At 55.9% G+C, this 9522-nt stretch overlaps 1 long non-coding RNA gene across 1 annotated transcript in view; it reads left to right on the forward strand.

The window, feature by feature from the left end:
* LOC106726908 overlaps positions 1-782 on the forward strand; it is an 11417-nt gene extending 10635 nt beyond the window's left edge. The window contains exon 3 of the long non-coding RNA XR_001363045.1: positions 742-782. This is a non-coding gene — a long non-coding RNA (uncharacterized LOC106726908). The remainder of the gene's footprint in view (positions 1-741) is intronic.
* Positions 783-9522: the final 8740 nt, after the last annotated feature.

Consider the following 9522-nt stretch of genomic DNA (forward strand, 5'->3'; position numbering starts at 1 on the left):
CCTCCCTCCTCCTCCTCCTCCCCGCTCCTAGCGTATCCCCTAGGATGAGTGGAGGATACCCTAGGAGGGATGTGTGGGGGATACCCTAAGAGGGATGTGTGGGGGATACTCGGGGAGGGATGTGTGGGGGATACACTGGGAGGGATGAGTGGGGGAAACGCTGGAAAGTCCAGTCTGAAGCTCTCAAAGATTTGGACTCAGGACCTTCTCAAGCTCATAAAAATTAGTGGAGATCCCAGAGAATTCTAATTTATGTGGATTATATCTACAATATTTACCATATTGTAAGTTAGAAATGAGAAAATTTATATATTTTTATTTATGGACTCATTAAAAATAAAACAATAAACTTGAAACATAACATTTAAAAATAACTACATGTCAGAGCACACAGGAGCCCTACAGGGCCCTGGCGCTCTGAGTCCATGTATTCTTCTAAAATCTTCCTCACTGCGCCAGGGCAGGTCCCGCTCAAACCCTGCCCACTGTGCCAACTGTGGGAACTTAGTCCAAGTTCCTCCTCTCTCCTCTGCTCGCTAGTCACAGGTGTCGGGTCCGAGCCCTCTGCCTGGTGCTGGACCTCCAAGGACGCCGGGTTTCAGATGGAGTCGCCACAAGAGGCTGTGGGTGTATAAGGATGAGTCCTCATTGCAGGAGCCAGTGGCCAGATCGCCCTCAGACAGAAAAGTCCCCACAGCCAAGTCCGCCTCACCTCGTAGCCGCACCTGAGCTCGGGCTCAGCAGCTTCCACTTCTTCTCCCTCCATCACAGCTGCTCTCTCTATTCTCCCTCCATCCGAGCTGCTCTCTCTATTCTCCCTCCATCCCAGCTGCCCTCTCTAGCAGACTTCTTCTCCCTCCATCCCAGCTGCCCACTCCAGCAGACTTCTCCCTCCATCCCAGCTGCTCTCTCTATTCTCCCTCCATCCGAGCTGCTCTCTCTATTCTCCCTCCATCCGAGCTGCTCTCTCTATTCTCCCTCCATCCGAGCTGCTCTCTCTATTCTCCCTCCATCCGAGCTGCTCTCTCTATTCTCCCTCCATCCGAGCTGCTCTCTCTATTCTCCCTCCATCCGAGCTGCTCTCTCTATTCTCCCTCCATCCGAGCTGCTCTCTCTATTCTCCCTCCATCCGAGCTGCTCTCTCTATTCTCCCTCCATCCGAGCTGCTCTCTCTATTCTCCCTCCATCCGAGCTGCTCTCTCTATTCTCCCTCCATCCGAGCTGCTCTCTCTATTCTCCCTCCATCCGAGCTGCTCTCTCTATTCTCCCTCCATCCGAGCTGCTCTCTCTATTCTCCCTCCATCCGAGCTGCTCTCTCTATTCTCCCTCCATCCGAGCTGCTCTCTCTATTCTCCCTCCATCCGAGCTGCTCTCTCTATTCTCCCTCCATCCGAGCTGCTCTCTCTATTCTCCCTCCATCCGAGCTGCTCTCTCTATTCTCCCTCCATCCGAGCTGCTCTCTCTATTCTCCCTCCATCCGAGCTGCTCTCTCTATTCTCCCTCCATCCGAGCTGCTCTCTCTATTCTCCCTCCATCCGAGCTGCTCTCTCTATTCTCCCTCCATCCGAGCTGCTCTCTCTATTCTCCCTCCATCCGAGCTGCTCTCTCTATTCTCCCTCCATCCGAGCTGCTCTCTCTATTCTCCCTCCATCCGAGCTGCTCTCTCTATTCTCCCTCCATCCGAGCTGCTCTCTCTATTCTCCCTCCATCCGAGCTGCTCTCTCTATTCTCCCTCCATCCGAGCTGCTCTCTCTATTCTCCCTCCATCCGAGCTGCTCTCTCTATTCTCCCTCCATCCGAGCTGCTCTCTCTATTCTCCCTCCATCCGAGCTGCTCTCTCTATTCTCCCTCCATCCGAGCTGCTCTCTCTATTCTCCCTCCATCCGAGCTGCTCTCTCTATTCTCCCTCCATCCGAGCTGCTCTCTCTATTCTCCCTCCATCCGAGCTGCTCTCTCTATTCTCCCTCCATCCGAGCTGCTCTCTCTATTCTCCCTCCATCCGAGCTGCTCTCTCTATTCTCCCTCCATCCGAGCTGCTCTCTCTATTCTCCCTCCATCCGAGCTGCTCTCTCTATTCTCCCTCCATCCGAGCTGCTCTCTCTATTCTCCCTCCATCCGAGCTGCTCTCTCTATTCTCCCTCCATCCGAGCTGCTCTCTCTATTCTCCCTCCATCCGAGCTGCTCTCTCTATTCTCCCTCCATCCGAGCTGCTCTCTCTATTCTCCCTCCATCCGAGCTGCTCTCTCTATTCTCCCTCCATCCGAGCTGCTCTCTCTATTCTCCCTCCATCCGAGCTGCTCTCTCTATTCTCCCTCCATCCGAGCTGCTCTCTCTATTCTCCCTCCATCCGAGCTGCTCTCTCTATTCTCCCTCCATCCGAGCTGCTCTCTCTATTCTCCCTCCATCCGAGCTGCTCTCTCTATTCTCCCTCCATCCGAGCTGCTCTCTCTATTCTCCCTCCATCCGAGCTGCTCTCTCTATTCTCCCTCCATCCGAGCTGCTCTCTCTATTCTCCCTCCATCCGAGCTGCTCTCTCTATTCTCCCTCCATCCGAGCTGCTCTCTCTATTCTCCCTCCATCCGAGCTGCTCTCTCTATTCTCCCTCCATCCGAGCTGCTCTCTCTATTCTCCCTCCATCCGAGCTGCTCTCTCTATTCTCCCTCCATCCGAGCTGCTCTCTCTATTCTCCCTCCATCCGAGCTGCTCTCTCTATTCTCCCTCCATCCGAGCTGCTCTCTCTATTCTCCCTCCATCCGAGCTGCTCTCTCTATTCTCCCTCCATCCGAGCTGCTCTCTCTATTCTCCCTCCATCCGAGCTGCTCTCTCTATTCTCCCTCCATCCGAGCTGCTCTCTCTATTCTCCCTCCATCCGAGCTGCTCTCTCTATTCTCCCTCCATCCGAGCTGCTCTCTCTATTCTCCCTCCATCCGAGCTGCTCTCTCTATTCTCCCTCCATCCGAGCTGCTCTCTCTATTCTCCCTCCATCCGAGCTGCTCTCTCTATTCTCCCTCCATCCGAGCTGCTCTCTCTATTCTCCCTCCATCCGAGCTGCTCTCTCTATTCTCCCTCCATCCGAGCTGCTCTCTCTATTCTCCCTCCATCCGAGCTGCTCTCTCTATTCTCCCTCCATCCGAGCTGCTCTCTCTATTCTCCCTCCATCCGAGCTGCTCTCTCTATTCTCCCTCCATCCGAGCTGCTCTCTCTATTCTCCCTCCATCCGAGCTGCTCTCTCTATTCTCCCTCCATCCGAGCTGCTCTCTCTATTCTCCCTCCATCCGAGCTGCTCTCTCTATTCTCCCTCCATCCGAGCTGCTCTCTCTATTCTCCCTCCATCCGAGCTGCTCTCTCTATTCTCCCTCCATCCGAGCTGCTCTCTCTATTCTCCCTCCATCCGAGCTGCTCTCTCTATTCTCCCTCCATCCGAGCTGCTCTCTCTATTCTCCCTCCATCCGAGCTGCTCTCTCTATTCTCCCTCCATCCGAGCTGCTCTCTCTATTCTCCCTCCATCCGAGCTGCTCTCTCTATTCTCCCTCCATCCGAGCTGCTCTCTCTATTCTCCCTCCATCCGAGCTGCTCTCTCTATTCTCCCTCCATCCGAGCTGCTCTCTCTATTCTCCCTCCATCCGAGCTGCTCTCTCTATTCTCCCTCCATCCGAGCTGCTCTCTCTATTCTCCCTCCATCCGAGCTGCTCTCTCTATTCTCCCTCCATCCGAGCTGCTCTCTCTATTCTCCCTCCATCCGAGCTGCTCTCTCTATTCTCCCTCCATCCGAGCTGCTCTCTCTATTCTCCCTCCATCCGAGCTGCTCTCTCTATTCTCCCTCCATCCGAGCTGCTCTCTCTATTCTCCCTCCATCCGAGCTGCTCTCTCTATTCTCCCTCCATCCGAGCTGCTCTCTCTATTCTCCCTCCATCCGAGCTGCTCTCTCTATTCTCCCTCCATCCGAGCTGCTCTCTCTATTCTCCCTCCATCCGAGCTGCTCTCTCTATTCTCCCTCCATCCGAGCTGCTCTCTCTATTCTCCCTCCATCCGAGCTGCTCTCTCTATTCTCCCTCCATCCGAGCTGCTCTCTCTATTCTCCCTCCATCCGAGCTGCTCTCTCTATTCTCCCTCCATCCGAGCTGCTCTCTCTATTCTCCCTCCATCCGAGCTGCTCTCTCTATTCTCCCTCCATCCGAGCTGCTCTCTCTATTCTCCCTCCATCCGAGCTGCTCTCTCTATTCTCCCTCCATCCGAGCTGCTCTCTCTATTCTCCCTCCATCCGAGCTGCTCTCTCTATTCTCCCTCCATCCGAGCTGCTCTCTCTATTCTCCCTCCATCCGAGCTGCTCTCTCTATTCTCCCTCCATCCGAGCTGCTCTCTCTATTCTCCCTCCATCCGAGCTGCTCTCTCTATTCTCCCTCCATCCGAGCTGCTCTCTCTATTCTCCCTCCATCCGAGCTGCTCTCTCTATTCTCCCTCCATCCGAGCTGCTCTCTCTATTCTCCCTCCATCCGAGCTGCTCTCTCTATTCTCCCTCCATCCGAGCTGCTCTCTCTATTCTCCCTCCATCCGAGCTGCTCTCTCTATTCTCCCTCCATCCGAGCTGCTCTCTCTATTCTCCCTCCATCCGAGCTGCTCTCTCTATTCTCCCTCCATCCGAGCTGCTCTCTCTATTCTCCCTCCATCCCAGCTGCTCTCTCCAGCAGACTTCTCACCCCATCCCAGCTGCCCTCTCCAGCAGACTTCTCACCCTCCATCCCAGCTGCTCTCTCCAGCAGACTTCTCACCCCATCCCAGCTGCTCTCTCCAGCAGATGTCTTCTCACACTCAGCCAGCTTGCTGGTCATTAACCTACTTTTACACCATTTAGACAAAGCAGGTTTCGTGCCAACAGTGACATCACTTATACTGGCTACCGAAGGGCACAGTGTACCATGTGGCCTTGCACCCGCTCACGGGATCTTGGCCTGATTAGGATTCCCAGGCTCAGAGTCCTGAACATCCCATTGAGGCACATGCCCAGTGCGGCCTGTGACTATTCTGGTGTATTGATAACAAGGCCTCTGTGCTCCCACCGTCCTTGACTATCTGGTGTGGTTCCCACACTATATTTTCTAGTTAAGAAATTAGAATAAAAATGAGTGGCATTGTTTTATTTTTTTGCAGCTTTCTTTAAATGTCTAGCTGGACAGAGGCCAGCTGAGTTCTCATCTTGCCTTTGCGGTGTCAACAGTGAAGTTCTCACCAGCCTTCCATCCCTCCACAGTCACTTCCGAGCCCCGTTCACTCGGCGGGACAGCCGGTTGGTGCCGCTGGGAGAGCCCGTGGCTCACGGGGATGGGAGAGCAGCTGGTCGCCCCTCGATTCTGTCATGAAAATAGAGCTGACTTCCAAACCCGTAGAGGCGTGTGGGTTGTCTGTGGGGTTGGTGTCATTGCTGCCTTCTCAGGTGTGGGTGGGAGAGGCACTTGCGGACACCGCCTGGCCCACCATCCTGGGCTCCGTGGACTGCAGGTCCTGGCTGTGCCTTGGGAGTCTCTAGCCACATGGACGTGGGAGGCAGTGAGTGTGGGAGAGCAGGAGGCCTTGGTGTGGAAAGCAGGGGCTGAACTCGCACCTGAGGTCTGGCTGGATGGTGTGCCCCGGGCCAGCCACTGCTGCTCAGGCGGTCACAGCCCAGATCTCAGGTGTCTGCTCAGCAGGTCATGGCCCTGGTCTCAGGTGTCCGCTCAGGTGGTCACGGCCCAGATCTCAGGTGTCTATTCAGCAGGTCATGGCCCTGGTCTCAGGTGTCCGCTCAGGTGGTCATGGCCCTGGCCTCAGGTATCTGCTCAGCAGGGCGTGGCCCTGGTCTTAGGTGTCTGCTCAGCTGGTCATGACCCTGGTCTCAGGTGTCTGCTCAGCTGGTCATGACCCTGGTCTCAGGTGTCTGCTCAGCTGGTCATGACCCTGGTCTCAGGTGTCTGCTCAGCTGGTCATGACCCTGGTCTCAGGTGTCTGCTCAGCTGGTCATGACCCTGGTCTCAGGTGTCTGCTCAGCTGGTCATGACCCTGGTCTCAGGTGTCTGCTCAGCTGGTCATGACCCTGGTCTCAGGTGTCTGCTCAGCTGGTCATGACCCTGGTCTCAGGTGTCTGCTCAGCTGGTCATGACCCTGGTCTCAGGTGTCTGCTCAGCTGGTCATGACCCTGGTCTCAGGTGTCTGCTCAGCTGGTCATGACCCTGGTCTCAGGTGTCTGCTCAGCTGGTCATGACCCTGGTCTCAGGTGTCTGCTCAGCTGGTCATGACCCTGGTCTCAGGTGTCTGCTCAGCTGGTCATGACCCTGGTCTCAGGTGTCTGCTCAGCAGGTCACGGCCCTCGTCTCAGGTATCTGCTCAGCAGGTCACCGCCCTGGTCTCAGGTGCGGGGCTGGGGAGGTGCCCCCGGTCCCTGCCTCCATGGCAGACGCTGGGCCTCTGATCTGAGTCTCCATGACTCCTCCTGCCTCCTCTGGGGGATGAGCTTTCTCGTGGTGAGAGGGGCCATTCATGTTATTTCTGTCATGACAAAACCCACTGAGGTAGAAAAATAGATGAGCACGAATACAAACACAGGCAAGGGGAGAGGGGAGACACAGTGACCCGGGCCTCGGTCCCCGGGCAGCTGCTGCTGGGCCATGGGGACTACTTTCCAGGCGTTCTTTATGCACAGCCCACGCTGCTCTGCTGGTGATGTCTCCTTACACAAGGCTTTGCCACGTGATTCTTAGAGACTGAATAGTTTGAACTGTTTGCTCTGGCCTGCAGGGTGCTCTCTTTCCACCATCTCTCTTTGTGCCCAGGCCCCCCACCCCAGTAGAGCTGTGCAGCCCCCTCCATACCTTTCACCCCATCTCCCAGCTTAGAATCCATCTCTAAGCTGGACCCCTCCTGCCAGACTCAGAAATGCGAACAGCTCATTCCTCGCCTTCTCCCTCCACGATTCCAAAGTGTGCATGGAGTCCTGTCCCACATGTCCTCAAGCTGTCTCCCCGCCTCTGAGCCCTAAGCGCTGGGAACACGCCCTCCCTGGCGCTTTGCTTGCTGGGTGTGTGTCTGGAGCTGCCCAGGAGGGCACAAGATTGATTTGCTGACAGAGGAGCCTGTGTGTCGCGGTCTGATGGTCCCGGGCTGTGCCACCCAGGCCGGAGCGTTGTTGGTGACTTGGTTGTCCTGCTGGCCATCAGCCCCTGCAGGCGGGTCTGCACAGGACAGATGGACCCTCACCTGCGGGCTGCCAAGCCCCCTGCAGGCCTCCGGGCCGCGCCTGGGAGCGGGCAGCAGAATTCCAGGCCACAAGATGTCAGTGTTGCCTCAGCCACTGGCTGTTGCGGAGGAGCTCGGAGGAAGGACAGGATCAAACAGAAGTTCCTCCCAAGACTCAGGCTGACCCCCAGGAAAGTGAGCTGTAGGGAAGGCACTGGACAGGGGGAGGCAGGCGCGTGTCTCAGGCCACATTTGGGGGGACGGGGGATGGGTTATCCAAGCTGGAGTCATATAGGAGGCCACTTGTCACCCTCCTTGTGATCACGTGAGAGAGGTGAGAGTGGCCTGGGGTCAGAAAGGGCCGCTCAGGGAGCTGACAGGGCCAGACTTAAACAGCTGTGAGTGCAGACCGGCTGCACAGCGCCCCCCGTTGGCCGGCCTTCTGAAGCTACGGAGTAACGCCATTTGGGGGGAGCGCTGGGGTTGCTGTCCTGAGTCCTGACTCCCAGTTCTGAACCTGTCAGCCCAAGGGGCTGCCTAGAGCAGGTTCCTGCTGGGAGAGGACCATGGAGCTTCTGAGGTTTTACCTTCAGCATGAAACATGAGAAGATGCTGGGCACGACGTCAGGAGGGCGGGTCTGCCCTGTGTCTGTCCCCTGATGGCCTGGAAATTCAGGAGCGACACACGCTTCTCCCAGCCTCCAAGCTCAGACTTCCCAGCCCCCGCCCCCCAAGGGCCTGGCTCTGCCACGGACACGGACACGGGAAGTGGGAGAAGCTGTCTCACACGCTGCTTCTCCGGCCGAGCGGGGACTTCAGCGGGCAGAGCAGCACTGTGTTCTGCTCTTCATTAAACAGTAGGTGAAGTCAGGGCTATTCTAAAGCTACTTCCAAAGCTATTTTTATTCTGAATGAAAACAATTTCCAGTAACTGTTGATGTGACTTGAATTGTTGTCATGCAAACATTTTGCAGGGCTGGACGCTTTCCATGGCCCTCTCAGTCCCATTCTGGGTCCTAACGGGAAGTTTCCGGAGAGCCCTGCACCTCAGGGCCTCATGAAGCCTGTGGTTTTGTGTAGAAATTGTGAAAATGATCATCTTCATAATAAAACCCACGTTGATTGTGTCATTTAATGTTTTTAAAATCATCACAGACTACTTATGGATTTTTTAAATTAAAATTAAGAAGAAAAAGAAGCCCACCCAATTGTTTGTACTTCAACATTTAAAAATGTTGAAAAAATATCTCAGTGCAGGCAATAAAACTCCTGACCGAACTGAAGAGATGAGTAATGACCAGAAGCAGCAGCCCTTCACCTGAGTCGTGGTCCTGCAGAAGCTGACAGCACCCCACCTTCTCCTTGCCGTGTGGGGTTGGGGCTGGGTGTGGGTGGACTGAGAGGTGAGATCAGCACCCCGTGCCAGGCCCTGTGCCGGGCACCAAGGTTCCCAGTGCTCACAGCAAGTCCGAGTGGGAATAAGTGGCCTGGTGTCCCCGCTGCTGCCCCTGAGTCATTTACCTTCCCAGGGCCCAGGCCTCATCTGTGCAGCCCAGCAGCTGGGGGAGGGGAGCCCAGAGGCTGGTAGGGGATGGAATAGGAACCTCAGGGCGCCTGGCACTCACAGGTCAATTCCTTCCCCACACTCCAGCTCTCTCAGCCCCTTGTCCTCAGGTCTCCAGTGTGGCCTCCTCACTTCTGATCCAGGCGGCTGTGCACGGAGGGGGCTGTGTGAGCAGGGCTCCTCACTTACAGTGGCGGGTGGTCCGTGTGCCTTTGCAGGGGTCTCACTCTAAAGGCCGGCTGTTGCAGCAGCTGGACTCCAAGGAGTGGAGACTTTCCGGAGCGTTTGGGTTCCTGGCAGAGCCTGCTGGCCGGGGAGGAGCCGGTCGCCCCTGCACAGGTGCCGGCACGCATGCTGGTCTAAGCCTTTTCCGTGCCTGGCAGACTGCCCTGTCCATCATTTTTTATTTTTTCCTGAGAGAAAGTGATGTATTTCAGGGAGGGCTATGTGTGTGTGTGTGTGTGTGTGTGTGTGTTTCGAGTGTCAGGAAAGGTTTCCTAAGGAATTGACGTTGAAGAATAGCCGACAGGGATTACGGAGGACAACATGGAGGAAACGAGCTTGGGGAGGTGGGAAGGGGTGGAAGGCGTAGATGTTGCAAAAGAAGGCACTGCTGAGGGGCTGGGGGACCACGAGGTGGCTGTGTGTCAGCACCTGTGAGTGCCGAATACCCACAGGTAGTGGGCACCGGCCGTGCCCACGGGACTGATTTAGTGATTAAACAGGAGCCAGCAGGACAGAAAGCGGTCCCA

The sequence above is a fragment of the Myotis brandtii genome, unplaced genomic scaffold, assembly GCF_000412655.1.
Source record: "Myotis brandtii unplaced genomic scaffold, ASM41265v1 scaffold33, whole genome shotgun sequence".
NCBI classification, from domain to species: Eukaryota; Metazoa; Chordata; class Mammalia; order Chiroptera; family Vespertilionidae; genus Myotis; species Myotis brandtii.